Here is a 17,906-nt window from a genome sequence, read left to right as displayed (position 1 = left end):
TTTTTGATGCGCGACCAGAAAGGCTGGTCTCTGAGAAAAGATTCCTCAACTGTGATCCCACAACTGTGGAAGACGAACCTCATTCTCTCTCTCTCTCTCTCTCACACACACACACACACACACACACACATCCAACCTCTTCATCTTTGTTCTCGTTGAAAGATGGTGCCGAGGTGATTGTAAAGGCATTGCATAAGAGCTGATTGCCAAGCTGTTGCATGCAAGTGGTGATTATCAGTCATGTTGACAGTACCTTATGATGTTCATCACCTCTCCCACCCTTGTCCACAAAGTCCTCATGATTGGGGCCTCCTCTTTTGCAACTCACCATGAAAACTCTAAGGGTGTCCATAGTCCATGAAAACTATTATTTTCAAGTATGTGATGTGAGGGATATTTTCCTTTTCCTCTTCGTTTTTCAAGTGTCATGATTATACGCTGAAATATCTTTTTTGCGAGCTAGACAAAATGGAGTCACTCACTCAAAAACAATTATCTCCAATTTCAATAAGGTACAATCTAACACCAAAGATTGCAAATATACATTGTTCATATTAGCTCCAATCTACCAATACGATCTACGAAATCTACTTCTTCTATAACTAATAATATGTATTGAGAAATCCTCCTTCCCCCTCCACAACATTGCCCGTGCACACACACACACACTTTTACTTGTCCAAGCATCTACCATGGCTTTGATATTGATGACCACAAGGTGTGATTCAGGGGAGGGAGCATAACCTTGGATAACCAAGGAGTTAATATAAGGGTGGATGATTAGATTCTCCATAAGGAATGCTCTAGACATTTAGAGACAATGATAGATAGATTGTAATATGTAATTTGATGCTAAATATTTCTATTATGATTTAAGTTCTATGTACCTTGTGGGGTTTTGCTCTTTTTTATGATTTCTCAAAAAGGTTTTCTTGGAGTTTGAAATTTCTCATCCTGTAGTCAACCATGGCTAGACACATAACCATTTATAGATGACAATGTGGCCACAAGATTGTTCTTAGGTTTGGCGATAGCATCTATGCACTTTCTATATCTTTTGTGATACAACGTTATGAAATAATAATACATTCAATTTGTATCCATTAACTCTAATGTGAGAGCATGTGATAAAGGCTATAGAACTTGGTAGTGGTGAACAAATCTTGCTTCTCAATCATGGCCAATGTCAATTCTAGAAGGTTCGCATTGCTATAGAAATCACACAAGGAATTCAGATGAAGGACACACTAGTAATAGTCCGATGGTCCCTCCAAGGTAGCTGGTATACTACATGCAATGCCTTCACACAAAGCAACCTACACATGGCACTCAAGCAAGCAATGGATATCGTTCAAGTTCAAGAGCTACCTATGCATTATGATGTACATGTGGCATTTGAGTTACCATCTTTTGATCTATTTGTGCACGAACTTATGAAATTTGCAACATGTGAATTTACCATGGAGAATAAGTTTGCACAAATAGACTTTTGGAATATGCTCAGCAAGATGGTTCCGTAGCAAGGATATGATTGTGTATCAATGTGTGTGTGAACCATTAAAGGAAGAGTATGGATCTTTTGTTTGAGACTATTTGAGATGCAGCATGGTTACTTTGCTACACTATACTCTATAGAGTGACCATTGAGATCTTAATCTAATCTTTTTCATTGCTTATGCTTGCTCGGTTTCTTGTCCGCTCAGAAATACTCGCTCAGGGATTGGGATTCCTCCTTAAAAATCACTGGAGATCAAGAACTCTAGCTGATTATCAACAAGAATTAGCCTAATCTCTTTTTAACTAGAAAAATTATGTAGAATTATCTCTATTTTCTTAATTAATCTGATTAAATAAGAAAGCTAAACCTCTTTACATAATAAATTAGTCTTTTAACTCTTAATATTTTGTTGATTAAGATTAGGGATATTAATCTAGTTACTTATTAAGCCATATTAGTGTTAGGAAATAAGACGTAGCTAAATAGATTTTTGAGTAGATTACTTAATGGAGAGAGATAGATTTCACACACAAGAGATTATAGAGTAGAGAGAGAGAGAGAGTACACACGATATACGTGGTTCACCCAATGTGGGCTACGTCCACGGGAAAGCAGCCACTCAATGGCTTTAGCACTTCAAAAGAAGAAGTAGTTTACAAAGGGATTAAACCCTTAATAGAGCCCCCGTCTTGCTTCACTCTCACCACCTCACACTCACCTTGTTGCATCAACTTCACACTATAAAATGTGTGTAGAAATGGCCTCCTTTTATAGGCCAAAAGGGCTGCCCTCTCTTATGAGAGACAGCCATGTGTAGCCGCCCTCGTGCGAATAAGTCCAAATTGGACCCTCCAATCCGCCCATGTGTGGCCGCCCTTGAGAAGACAAGTCCGCTTTTGAATTCGGCCACCAGCCATTGAATTCAGCCACCGGCCACCGGCCATTGACTTCCGACCACCGGCCACCGGCCATTGACTTCCAACCACTGGCCATCGTCCATTGACTACTGGCCGCCGGCCAACCGACCGGTTGTTTTCCGATCACTTTCCGGCCGCCGTCCGGCCATAATATTCCGGCGAAAAAAAAGTATCGAGGGCCTCTAAAGTTGCCCATGATTCTTGTCCGCAAAAATTTTGGTTTCCAGTGAGTGATTTTCCTTCACGCACGATGGCTTCTCCTCATAATGGGGGCATTACAAATGTGCGCTTTTACCACAGAAAATTACAAGGGTAAATCAGGCTCCATACTTAACAATTAGGACTTAAATGAACTATTTTAGTATTATATTAAGAGTAAATATACTAACTAAGCTTAGATTAGTGAAATATAATTATTAGAGCTTGATTAAATTGTTAAGAAGATAGAAAAATTATATCATAATTTTGTGATTGATTAAACAAAAATTAGCTATTTTGAGCAAGAAAACTAATAGGAAACCTACTTATTTAGCTCAAATATTTATAATTTCATTGTCACAATTAGGAAACACTATTTCAAGCATGGGGTAATTACCTCATTAACAAAAAAATAGTCTATGTATTTGATTAAGCCAAATCAAATTGATTTAGCTAAAAATATATAGGGGTAACTAGCTTTCAAGTTAGATAATTGTTTACTATTTATAAGAGTTAGTATACATCATAAGTAGGCTATAATATTTAGCTTAAGGTCGAAAAAACAATCTAGCTATTTAATTAAGCCCAAAAAAACTGATTTTAGTAGAAAATAAAAAAGGAAAACTAGCTAATTGAGTTAGATAATTATGTGCTATATTTCAAAGTTAGTATACATAATAAGTAGGCTGTGATAGGTAGCTTAAGGTCAAAAAATTAATTTAGCTATTTAATTAAGCCAAAGTAGAGTGACTTTAGTGGAAATTAAAAGGTAAAAACTAGCTAATCAGGTTAGATAATCAAAGGATATTTATCAGAGTTAGTATACACTATAAGTAAGCCGTGATATTTAGCTCAAGGTCAAAAGAGTTTATTTAACTATTTAATTGAGCCAAAGCAGATTGATTCTAGCTGAAAATAAAGGGGGGAAAATTAGCTAATCATGTTAGATATTTATGTGCTATTTATCAAAGTTACAATACATTATAAGTAAGCCATGATAATTATCTTATTGTCAAAAAGATAATCTAGATATTTAATTAAGCTAAAATAGATTTATTTTGGCTAAAATTAAATATGGAACTTTAGCTAATCAAGCTAGATAATTATGGGTTATTTATCAAGTTAAAATACATCATACATAATCTATGACAATTATCTTAATTTCAAAAAGCTCTCCAACTATTTATCTAGGTAAAAAAATACTAGTTTTAGCTGAAATTAAAAGAAAAAAATAGCTAATCAATTTAAACAACTATGTGCTATTTACCAAAGTTAGTATACATTATAAATAAGTGGTGATAATTATCTCAAAATTAGAAAGCTAAGTTATCTATTTAATTAACCCTACATAAGATAATTTTAGTTGAACATAAAAGGGGAAAACTAGATAGCTAATTTGGATCATTAAAAGTTAATTACCAGAGCTATAAATACTATTATTTACTTGTGATAATTATAGCATAATTAATTAGTCAATTTAAGTAATTACATTAGATCAAGAACTTTGTTTTAAGTGTAAACTTAATTGGGATAAATAGAAATTATAAAGAAAAGTCTCTCAAAAAACATTAAACATTAAACATTGCATACATGAGAGAGGGAGTAAGGAGTTAGGAAAAGTAAAAGTGATTGAAACGGAAGACATCTTCTAAGAAACCAACGTGTATTTGTTTCTAAATTAAGAAATAATTGTTTGGATTAAGGCTGGTTGATCTAGGAAAGATATGATTGATCATCCTTAAGACAGCTTGTCTCAAGACACCTTTGACTCCTTTATATATTTTGATGAATACTGATGGCTTTCCAACCATGGATAAGTCTGTTACCCCCATGAACGATAAGTTATGACTTTGTGCCATGTCTTGATGTTTCTACATAAGCTATAATACCGTTGTTATCCTAGGGGAGCTGCCCGGTAGTATGGGCAATTGGTTTGGTGTATGGGCACCCCGAACCTTGGGTGGGGGTTTATCCACCCCGGATTGTGAACAAGAAATGGGTGCCGTTTTTTTCACCCTTAGGTGGTCTTGAAATAAGAAAAGTAATGTCCATGGTTATTAAGGACAATGTTTTGACTGACAGTACCTTGCCTTAAGTTTAAAGATGTTTCTCTGCTAAAAGAATGTTCTTGAATGTTGTCTTTATTAATTGATTAAAGGATCATTGTGATGAAAAGTTAAAAGAAACCATTTTTGAAAATAGTAATTAGAAAACAAAAAGAATCATGTGTGAGTGCGGGGTGGTAAGTGGGGATTGACTAAGGTTGTCAATCATGGACAGGTGGACGTGGTTAGTGAGGTAACTATCCATTCCCGGGTGCTAAACCCATTAAGAATACTTCTCCAATTGGAAGAGGAGCTCATTAGCGGCTCTGCCGTCACATCTGTTAGGGGGATAAAAGCGTTGGTTGAGAATACCTTAGCTGATGTTGAGCATGATAGCAGCCTCTTGACCTTAGACCAAGTGAAATGGTGTGAACTCTGTGGCCTCCCTCTATGTGGTTTGATATGCAAACAATGCTCTATCCAAGAATAAATCCCTCAAGTTTGTTTTGTTTTCCACCATCTTTTTGTTGATGATGCTTGTCATGACACCATTAGATTTTTCTACCAAGTCATTTGACTAAGAATAGTAGGGTGTATTGTGACGATGTAGAATGTGAAGCTCTTCAGAGACGTTTGTGAGTAGGCCCTTTCTAAACCCTGGACCATTATCAAAAATAACCTCCAAAAGTGTACCAAATCTTCAACAAATGTGAGTGTAGACAAATTTGCTCATTGTCCTCTCATTTACATTTGCCACACTTTGTGCTTCCATAGTCATATAGTCCACAACCACTAGAATATAGAGCTTACCATTTTAAGTTCTAGGTAGTGAACCCATAGCATCAATGACCTACTTTTCAAAGGGTCCATTTGTGAGCACTATTTGCCTAGGAACATGCACCAATCTTTTGTTTCCATTCACCTGACAATTGTCACAGCTTATACACCAAAGTTGCACATCAACATGCAAGCTTGGCCAAACATAGCCTGCAAGAAAAATCTATTTTACAGTTAACTCATGGGTAAAATGACCACCACATGATTCCTCATGTAAACCTTCTAGAATGACAAGAATTTTCTCAATTTTTGGAACTCTTCTACACACTTGATCCTTTTCTCTTTGATAGAGGGAGCGTTCTTGGAAGAGATAAATGCTTGTCTTCTTCATGAGCCCCCTTTTTTGAGCCGTTGTGAAGCCTTGTGGAAACTCCCCCTCCAAAATGTCACCAATAATGGAATCCAATGACTCCATTCCATGGCACCTCGATTGCTTGATAGTTGTTGCTACCATGAGGACCTTCACTTCTTCCTCAACACATGCAAATGCCTATTGTGCAAGTAAATCAACATCCTCATTTTGTTTCCAAGGAATATGATATAGTTGCACCTCTTCAAATTGATTGAACAACCTACAAATGACATGAACTCTTTTCCTTAGGATTTCAATTTTGCATGCCGAAATGCCTAAGATCTTCTTCAAAATGAGAAGTGCATCCCCCTTTACCATGAGATGTTGTATACATTGACTAATGCACATCTTCAAACCATGAAGTAATATATCGTACTCTGCATCATTGTTGTTGCTTGCTTGTTGAACCTGGTAGATTGACCTTCTCTTTCATGAACACCTCTCCACTTGGGTTGAGAAACACCAACCCTCCCCCTGCTTTACATGTGTCTTGTCAAAAATCTCTATCAAAGAACAAGATAAATGCATTAGGGATACTTTTAGGTGGTGGAAATGGTAGGGTATTTACTTTAGGTACTTTAATCTCCCTCTCATGCACCCTATAAGTGAGAATCCCTACCAGTTTTTCATGCACATTGTCTTCTACCTTGAAAGAGTATTGAAACTCTTGCAATTTCATAATCCACTTTGAAATCCTAGCACTAAGGTTCATTTAAGATGACACCCAAGGGAAAAAAAATTCCACAATGAGTATTACAAAGGGTTTTGGCAACAAGTAGGATCTAAATTTTCTCACTATAAACATGAGACAAAGCATCATGAGTTTTGCTTTGGTGTAGCCTCTCTCCAAGGCATTCATGACCCTACTAGAAATATATATAGGCTATATCCTGGTATTGTGGGGATCTTGTTGTAATTGAACATCACCAATTGATAACAAAGAATGTGTACTCCCAAGAAGGAGCCATGAGTGTTGGTAGCTCTGAAAAAATGACTTTAATGTTACAAAAAGTACTCCTCAAGCTCAACAAACCATGCAAAGTCTACTTGTTGTGTCAACTTTTGCAAAGGGTGAAGTAACTCCAAGGCTAAGTGAATGAAACCGGACATGTACTTCACCTTTTGAATGAATGAGATGACCTCTTTGAAATTCTTGGGTGATGATAACTCAATAAGAGACTTTGCCTTTGAAGGATCCACCTCAATACCTTGATAGGAAACCTTGTGGCCAAGCAAGGTCACCTCATACTCACTTATATGGCATTTGTCAGGATTGAGTTGTCCTCCCATGTCATACAATTTCATCAAACCTTCTTCTACCCTCTGTAAGTGCAATGATTTTGAACTATAAATGCAAAAGTCATCAATGAAAACCCACTAGACCTTTCCTAACCAATCCTCCTTTCTTGTAGCAATCTAGCATCGGTGTAATGTCCTCATTCATTTCAGCTTGTGCAATATCTACAATAGGCACACTCTCTTTTACCTTTCTCCTAGTGCTAATTTCCTTCATTAATTCCCTCCTAATTTAGGGACATAATGCAAGAAATTGAGGCAATGAGATATCAAGACCCTTACCTCTCATGTCTTCCAACAAGTTATATGGGGTGATACCATGTCCAAGAGGGAAGTTTTAGAGGTTGATAAGATGTTAAGTCTTCTTGGCTTCCTTGGTCTGTTTTTCCTTCTTCCGCTGATCGTGTTCACTTTGCAATGTGAATCCTTCTTTCTCCTTACCTTTTCCACGGCCATGCTTGATGCCATTTTCTTCCATGTCCACCTCATTTGAATTGTCACCTCTACCACATGCAAATTTGGATCTGGCAAAGGTGAAACTCTTTCCACTCCTCGTGGAGGTGGTCTTTCCACATCTGGTCTTTGCAGAAGCATTGGTTGTTAAATAGTTTCTTCACTTTCATTCATCACTGGGTAATGCAAGTTAGGTCTCCCTGGCTTCCCACGAGGTCAAGGACAATTATACATCCTCGGGGGGTTCACTATGTGTAAACCTACCATATCACGTGCGTTGAAGACATGTTTTTAAAACCCCTTATCTGTGAATTTTTTAAGGATTATAGTGTACCTATTTCTTTTCAAATGTGTAAGTTTTTCCAAATTTCAAAAAATATTATCCTTCTGTATATATATATATTTGTAAGTTTTAAGAAATTTAAATACCCTTTCGTTGAGCTCACGTAATAAATTACAATTTTCTTAGGTGACCTCCTCGAGTAAACATCCCATACCTAGATTCCCTACAAATACAGCATTGTAATACTCTCCTAGGTGGTGGCTCTCATTCCTCATCTTTCTTTTCTTGTCCCTTGGGACCTAAAATTTGTGCAAGATGAATTTCAGAGCAGTTTCTCAAGGACTCGTTCAATTTCTCAATCACCTTGACTATTACCTTGGGCATTTGTTTAGAACTTGATGCTTTCGTTGTGTCCTTAGGGTTATAACCCTATACTAGAAGATCTCCCTGAATGCACTTCAATTTCCTATACTTCAAGACTACCCTAGTGTTGAGCTTATATGTGACGCTACTCAATATATGGCACTAAGGTCCCCTCTATATATACATCATCTCATGTGTGTATTCTACACACTTTGGGGTTCTATTTTTGTGCTCTCTCTTTCTCTCTCAACATGGTATCAGAGCAGTACGTTTTTATTTTCAATTTTTCTCCTGATTGAAAAGGATTTTGCAGAAACTACTCGCAAATGGCACCGGAATCTATGTGGTCTATATTTTTGCAGAAGAAATTTTTTTCCAATTTTGCACCGATTTTGAGTTATCATCGGACTGAAAACTATGCGCGTGAGGCATCGGAATCGATGTGGTCTACAACTTTGGAGAAGAATTTTTTTTCAAATTCTGCACAGATTTTGAGTTATCGTTCGCGCTGACTGCATACATACCTAAAAAGCAACTTTCATTTTATGTTTTTGTTTTTTTTGCTAATTGAAAACGATTTTATAGAAACCACCCAAGCAAGACACTGGAATCGATGTGGTCTACAACTTTGCAGAAGAAAGTTTTTTCAAATTCTACACCGATTTTGACTTATCGTTCGCAGACTGCCTACATGCCTGAAAAGCAACTTCGCTTTTTGTTTTTAATTTTTCTCCTGATTGAAAACAATTTTGCAGAAACTAGCCATTGTTGGCATCACAATCGATGTGGTCTACAACTTTGCAGATTTTTTTTTTCCAAATTCTGCACCGATTTTGAGTTATCGTTGGCGGACTGCGTACATGTATGAAAAGCAACTTTCGCCTTTTCTCCTAATTGAGAACGATTTTGCAAAAACAACCCGTGAAGAAACCATTCGCTTGAGCCATCGGAATCGATGTGGTCTACAACTTTGTAGAAGAAAGTTTCTCTAAATTCTACACCGATTTTGGATTATCGTCTGGGACTGCGAATATGTTTGAAAAGCAAAACTTTACTTTTTGCTTTTGAGTTTCCTCATAATTGAAAACTTCTCAATTATATTTTTTCTTCATCAATCATACATTTGTTATTGACGTAACTTTGTTGCAGAAGCCAGTTACATATCGTTCTGATTCAATCGAGCCGTTGATGATCGTCCAAATTCTATCGAGCTATTGTTGGTACATGATCTTTTGTTATATGAGTTCATTGATTCTCGTATAATTATTCTTCTAGAGATATAATTTACGTCGTTTTATTGATAATTTCTCGTTGATACCATAGTGATTTTGATGGTACCATGATGATGTTCTATTAGTACTTTGGTCATGGTGATTTTTGTTGATACCATGGTGATATTTCATTGATACCATGTTTATTCTTGGTGATGCCATGATGATATTTCGTTGATACCATGGTTATTGTCGGTGATGCCATGATGATATTGCGTTGATTCCATGGTGATTCTCGGTGATACCATGATGTTGTTTCATTGATACCATGGTTATTCTCGGTGATGCCATGATGTTGTTTCGTTGATACCATGGTTATTCTCAGTGATTCCATGATGTTGTTTCGTTGATACCATGGTTATTCTCGGTGATATCATGATGTTGTTTCATTGATACCATGGTTATTCTTGGTGATACCATGATGTTTTTTCGTTGATACCATGGTTATTCTCGGTGATATCATGATGTTGTTTCGTTGATACGATGGTTATTCTCGGTGATACCATGATGTTTTTTCGTTGATACCATGGTTATTCTTGGTGATATCATGATGTTGTTTCATTGATACCATGGTTATTCTCGGTAACACCATGATGTTGTATCGTTGATACAATGATTATTCTATGATGCTTTTCGTTGATACCATAATGATTTATTCATTTTTATTGATACAATGATGATATTTTGCTAATACTTTGATGATACTCATTGATATCACTACGTTGATAAATGTCATTTTATGTAGTATATACACATGTCATTTGCATCACATATCATGCATCTTGTACTTTTTATGTTCATACTTTATGTCCACATATGTTGTCATGCGTATATATGTCGTCAAAAGAGTGGTGTCGAGAACCATCTCTTATGGCATTGTGAACGTAATTATTTCACTAATGATGCTAATAATTTTCATGACTATGTTTTTTGAGTCTATGATCTTTGTAGAATTGATCAAAGAATAGATTTCATGAAGACAAACTTGGTGACAATAAAAGATTTATGAAGACATGTTTGGTGATGCCATATTGATGACAACATGAAGATATGTTTGGTGATGCGATAGTGATGACAAGCTACATAGCAGATTCATGGAGACACTTCTGATTACGAGCTAATCAATAGCCTTTACACCTCTTTATTGAATGTTTGTATTCATTATTGTATTTGATAGGATAGGAGTAATGTAGATCCTCATAAAACACTCATTGTAAAAGGAGTGATGTAGCTCTTCATAAAATATTCATTGTAAAAGGAGTGATGTAGCTTCTCATGAACATTTGTATATTCAATGATTTTTATAATATAACGGTGGGTGTATATAGAGCTGTGGGTTTTTTCCTTGATCCCCCAAGGGTTTTTTCATCCACAATTAGGAACCCTTAGTTGAGCGGGGGTGTTGAGCTTATATGTGAAGCTACTCAATATATGGCTTCTCTATATATGGCACCCAGGTCCCCTCTATATATACATCATCTCATGTGTGTATTCTACACACTTTGGGGTTCTATTTTTGTTCTTTCTCTTTCTCTCTCAACACCTAGTTTTGGCAGCATCAACAGTAGTAGGTGCACAAGCCTCAATTTTTACCTTGAGTGTGGGAAATAAGACCGTTATAAATCTCTCCTTCATTAAAAATTCTACACTATCCCTGGGGTTAGCAATGTTTCTTATCCATATAGCATAAAGATGTAGAAACTCCTATTTTTAGATGTAGTAGTCATCTAGGTCTTTCTGTTTGTGGTGGGAAATAATTTCCTGCCATAGTTTTTGAGCTTTTTGGGTTTTAAAAAAGTATCGCTTGAAGTGATCCAAAAACTCCCTATAGCTCTTGGTTGCATGATTCGTTGTTCGACATTCGTTTTATTCTTGAATAATGGTCGATGAATACATTATAAAGATTTATTCGTGTGTATTATTCGTTGCCACATTAATTTTTTTGGAAAAAACGTTTTACTGCTTGCATATCGATTGATAGGCTGTCCATCGATAGGCTTTTGATCGATAATAAATTCGATCGATATAGTAGTAGTATATAAAGCCCAAATTCCCATGTTTTAGCTACAATTCCCTTCACCAAAGTGTCAGGTTACCTTTGACATAGAAAGGCTGAGTTGTCAACTTAAAAAATCTTTGATTTTTTAAGAAAAGAATATTTTTAATGTTTATACATTAAAAATAAGATAAATATATAGATTTGAAATATCTATAATTCTTAACAATAGAGTTTATTCTTTAACTCTATTGCTATAGTCTAAATAAATTACTCTAAGCAATAGAGACTTTACTTTTAGCTCTACTTGTTTAAGAATAGATAAATAAATAATTGTATGCATTAGAGGCTACTTTTCTAGCTATAGTGCGAATGTATAATTCTAAACATTATAAGCTATACTCTTAGCTTTATTTGTTTTAGAATAGATACTAAAAGAGATATTTGATGGTTAAAATCTATCATACCTATAATATGTGCATAGATTTAGTGGTAATTCACACATTTTGGAACATATACACATACATGTAGTGTCTTTGGTGGTCATGAACAAATGTTCTTGCCTACATATAGACATAGAATAGGTCCACTTAGTGTCTCTTCGTTGTTATGAGATGATTCTCTTACTTCCAAATGAGGTTTAAGGTATGAAGTAGGATTCACTTTGTTGCATAGAATAGGTCCACTTAGGGCCTCTTGGTTGTTATGAAATGATTCTCTGACTTCCAAGTGAGGTTTAAAACTAGGTTGGTAACCTAACAGGACATAAAAGTGTCCTTTCAAGGTTTTGAAAAAAACCTCCAAAACCATAGTAGATCCACTCATTTTGTAAAATCCTTTCATGAGGTTATAGTTCAAGGACTACTAAACATGGAAAAAATAAGAAACTTGTGAAATTTCTCATCTTTTGGTCACACCAAGCCTCCAAAGTTGATGAACCAGTGAATTTTCATCAAAACAGTCATTTCTTACGTTTTGTTGCATAAAAATAAGATTAGGGATTTTTGTAGGACTTAGGATAAAATCCCTAGTTAACTTAATTGGGTTGGTGATCAGAAAATATGATTGCTTCTCACTCACTATTTTTTGTTCTGCCAAAATAAATAGGTACAAAAAAGTTGAATTTTTACCATTCTGCAAACCTATCATCAAAGTTTCTATAGCCACATTCAATACAAATAATATATGCATGTTTTCTTAGTTCCCTATTGTCCTTTATGTTCATAAGGAGCCATGGAGCATGTGAAAAGAATAATACATCTCTTACCAAGGGGAATCTTGGGGACAAAGATGAAGTGTTAAATACAGCAAACATGAAAAAAATGGGTTCAACATTATGAGTTGTAGAATCCCATAAAAACTATTCAATATCTTGCCAAATTTGATCCTTATGACTAGATATGGTTACTACCTACAAAATGCATGTAGTTGTCACAAGAAACTAACAATATTGAAAAAGCTATACTTGATATACTAGAATGTTCCGTTTTCTTCTATAAATGAAAAAATCAACCATTGTTGTGTACTATGAAAAATAGGGTATTAGGTGCCCCAAAACTCAAGGAATGTTAGCTTTATGTTACAATATGTGACATAGGAAATCAAGAATGAATTTGGATATCATGAAAACCACCAAAAAGATCATAGAAGAGCTAAAATTGGCTAAAAAACAGGATTTGACAATTTTTGTAATTTGGTCATAACTTACAACTGTAATATTTATTTCTCCCTAGAAGCATCGGGACATGTTGAGGACTACTAAAGATAGTTCTCTAGCATTATAGACCTCGCAAACATGAATTCTAGAGTGGTATAGTTGCAAAAAGTTGAAAAAAGCCAAAAACAAAACCCGTTTTTTCACACAGTTTAGGTTGTGAAATGTTGTGCAAGGACAATGTTAAAGATAAAATTGATATTCCAAAAAAATGTCGAGTTTTTTTCAGCTCATGAGACAAATTTCTAGATAGATAGAACCTCAAAATCCATTTTGAAACTCTTGACATAATTCAAGGAAAATGGTCACTTAGCAGGACATAAAAGTGTCCCATTACCAACCTAGTGTTAAGGTATGAAGTAGGATTCACTTGGTTGTTATTGAGCTTATGCTCTTAACTCTAATTTAATATGGTGGATTACCTATAGAATTCACTAGGTTGTGATCGAGAAAAAGCTCTTACCTCCTAGTGAATATTAGTCATGCGTAATACGTAGGAGTCACATGGATGTTATCGAGCTCATGCTCTTACCTCTATGTTGATATAGAAATTAGAGACCTCAGTTATTTAGGGGTCGATTGGTTGTGTTTGAGTAGTAGATCCTACCTCCAAGAGACATAGATAGTGGAATGTGAGAGCTCATCTACGTTTTCTTGAGCAAACGCTCTTTACCTCCTAGTAGCCAGGACTGACATATCCATTGGTGATCTTCCCTAAAATATTATCTTAGCACTATTCAATCATCATTTTAATTTAGAAAATCATATCTATAACCTTTTATCTTTCTCATTGCGCTATTATGGTGAAAAATTATAATCATAGTGTATCTATTGATTGTAGGATATATTTTGTTGAATTCAGAAATCATGGTGCGAGGAAAAGAGTGGTCGTATGTGGAGGAAAAAGAGAGAGGCAAAAATAGTTTCGTTTATGGAATGCAAACATTGTGGGCATCAGTGGCACGGCAATGCAACTTGCATCAAAGAACATTTATTTAGCACTAGTCCCAATGTGAAAGAATACGGAGCACCACCTAACGACATATGGGTCCGTTTTTCAGAGTATGTAAAGAGATGCAAACAGGGAGGAATTCTTCCTAAGAGACACATGGGTATGACAGGTGCGTCATCTGCCAACATAGAAGAAGTGAGTTTAGACCAAGAAGACATGCAATCTAGCCAAGGACCTTCAATGGAAACAACCCGAACACCTCAAAGTCCTTACAATTTTCCAAATGGTTCCATGGGAGGGATAGAGGCAAGTCCGTGGACATCCAGCAAAGCCGATACACTTGGGACTCTACAAGCAACATCTAAAGTGGACACAAGCCTTCATGGCTTGTGGAATCCCATGTAATGTCATAAGAAATCCTATTTTCAAATATGCCCTAATGTCAAATCCAAAAAAAGGATTCATCTATCCTGATTATAATAAAATGCGAACAAATTATGTGGAAAAAGTCAAAGCAGTACAAAAGCGAATCTGAGGTGAATAGGGCTTGACTTTGTTCTAGCGTTTGGCTGTACCATAGCCCTCGACAGATGGACCAACTATAAAAAAAAATCCATTGATTAATATCATGGTAATTTGTCTCAAAGATGCAATGTTTTTGGAGGCCATTGATACCTCATTGAAAGAGAAGACATCTCTCTACTTGACAAAGGTATATGAAAGAGCTATTTCTCGGTTGGGTGGACCGAAGAATGTGATAGACATTTCTACAGAAAATGCTTCCAACTACAAAGAATTAGGTTTATCTTTCAACTACAAAGATAGCCACACATGCGACCGAAGTACACTTTGGAGTGCTTCAAACTCATGAAACATTGGCAGAACAGAGATGTAGCGACGATGAGATGGATTTGGAAGTCGCTATAGAATGTTCAGACAATGAAGAGGCTGATGACTTGGTGCCTCTCAATATAGATGGTGAAATGTAAACATCGTTTCATGAGAATGTATCTACTCTATCTCAATGTAGCTGCCTATTGAGCTATATATCTCACTATTTTGATTGAGCAGCAACAAAGTCAACTATTAAGAGAGTTCGCATAAACATAAGTATTGAGGACATGATGTGGCAATCAAATAAAAAAACATTCTCAAATCCTGAACAAAGTGACATCTATAAACCGAATTCTCAACAAAGTCATCAAGTAGCTAGCAACTTAAAACAAATTCATTGCCATAAACATAGAGAGAATACAATGCGTCTCAAAAAAAGGGGATAAATTGCCATTAAAATCTTCAACTACAGTCTACAATGTCTTTAAGAAATTGTGACATCCATCGCTTCTTCAAGATCTGCCTTCAATGCTACCTCAAGCATATCCACCGTTTCTTGAATATCTGCGTCGTGACTTGGTCCTGCCTCCTCAAGCAAGGGAGAGAGACGATCGTAGTGCGCTTCGTATCTGGCAAGTTGTTTCTTTAAAACAACTACTTCTACTTCTTTGGCTGCTAACTTCTTGCGTAGAGAAAGAACGCTCTCTCCTTGGCTGGCTAGTGTAGCCCCTTGAGACACAATATTAACAATTTGTTCATGGTCATCTGGTAGGAGCACAATTGGCCTCTTTTGTGCAGGTGGATCTAACTCCCCAGGACGGGCTTGTGCCCTTCCATTAGCTCTTCCAAGTCCGACACCAGCATTGAAAGGACGGTTTGTCCAAAGGACGTGCTTATTCATTATATCTTGCAAGAAGACTTGCTGGATGAAGTACCATGGCAACTTGAATATTGCTAGGAAGATTGTGCCCCTTTTGGATGAGGCGTAAGAGCAACACACGTGTGATCCCTTTGTGTTGCAAATCTGATATTTTCAATGGTGCCGTTGCCTTGGCATGACGTGACCTCCTTAACCGTACATCTTTCACACAAAAAGAGGGACAACACTTGCGTACGTCTTCCAATTTCATTGGTTTTCCCTTCAAACCTTTGGACTCCACAGCCTCAACAAAGAATAAGGAGAGTTCTTGAGCCCCGTAACATATGCTCTCATCTCTAAGGATGTGATGAGACTCTTCGTGGTCGAGCTCACCGCCGTCGATGTGGGGAGGAGTGTATGGGGCTGCCATTTCTTGTCAAATCACATGACAATAAATAATTAGATCAAAATAGTAGATACACATTGATTAAAAAACTACAATCAATGTTCAACAGACACAATTTTAAAATTCACATCTCTCTCATCAATTTGACAGCACCAATGTAATAAAATAGCATGAAATTTCAAGACAATGGACATGAGACAAGACAAAACTATTTCAGTGCAAAGTATAGACACGTTTTCAAATTACAAGGTATGACTTTAAATTTCAATCATTGGATGGTCTCAATCCTGCACTATCTGGGAGTGTGTGACCAACACATTTAATGACTTGTAACATGCTGAGGAGATCAGGTAAGGACTTGCGCAGGGTGGGATTGATAGATACACAAGTACACAAGACTTCCTGAAAGTGTTTGAGAAAATCCATATAGTTAGTGCCATCATCCTTCGGTAAATATTTGAGGAGTTCTTGAATGTATTTACAAAGGGAGTAGATATCTTGGTTGCGCGTGTAGACAAGAGGATTTGTTGATATACATTTGGGAGCCACCCACCAATATTGCTTGCTCCAGGCTTCTCTTGTTGATGGGAGAAGATCTAACAAATTCGGAAATGTGTTCTCTATGGGGAACAAGGTTGCACTACCACAATCACATACGCCTACATATACTCCAGCCCAACCAAAGTAAAACAAGATATTACTCCTATGAACATCATTGTGAGTGGTGTTATTCGCATGCAAAAAGATGAAGGTTTGGAGAAATCTATTATGATAGGCCACATATTCTTCTTGACGCCTTCAACGGTCCCCTCGGCCGTCTCTGAAACCCTTGCTCATGGACACATTCTTTCCCTCCTTTTGGAGTCTCCCTAGCCACTAGTAGAGGTTTCCACCATTCCACATCTTGAAGATGAGGGTGGGAGCTTGTGTGTCATGTCTTGCCAATCCCAGAGTAGCAATGATTCCACTATGAGTGATATTCATAATTGTGGCCTCATGTCATTGGAACGCTTCTGGCCATCACCCTTGATTAGCTTGCCAATGTAAACTTCATCTGTGAAGGTTTCATGATTTATTTTCACCTTCGTGGCCATGTTGTATCCACCTTCTCCAATGCTTGCCATTTGTGGAAATTCAATGCAAGCCATCGTGTGACATACCACCCTCTTGAAAGAATTGTAAGCGTACGTTGGATTACTGAAGAAGGCTATATTCAACTCAGTCCCACAATTGTCCAAGCAACACAAAGACAGCTTGAGGACCTCCCTTCCTGATCAAGAAAAGAGAAACCTTGTGCTCTGATACCAATGTAACATTTAATGGTGTAGTTTGCCCATTGCCATGACGGCAAGGCTTTAGTGTTGTTCCTCCACAAGAGTCTTTTAACAGGTTTCAAAAAATCTAGCTCATTGTATTCGCTCTATGTCTCTTCAGTGAAAGAGAACTCTTTTTGTGTAGTTGAGATTGGGTACATCCTTGGGCTCTTCTTCGATCCTTGGTCTCTTTCCCTCTTTCTTCATGCTTCTGTAGAGGACCTATACTTCCTTCATGCGGTCCATGAAGCCAGACTTCCCTTTAATCTGCTTGTGAAGGGTTTCTACAACTCTACAAACTTGCCCTATGATTCAACTC

The sequence above is a fragment of the Adiantum capillus-veneris genome, chromosome 8 (genome assembly GCF_014529385.1).
Source record: "Adiantum capillus-veneris isolate H3 chromosome 8, ASM1452938v2, whole genome shotgun sequence".
NCBI classification, from domain to species: domain Eukaryota; kingdom Viridiplantae; phylum Streptophyta; class Polypodiopsida; order Polypodiales; family Pteridaceae; genus Adiantum; species Adiantum capillus-veneris.
This window is presented reverse-complemented; position numbering follows the sequence as displayed.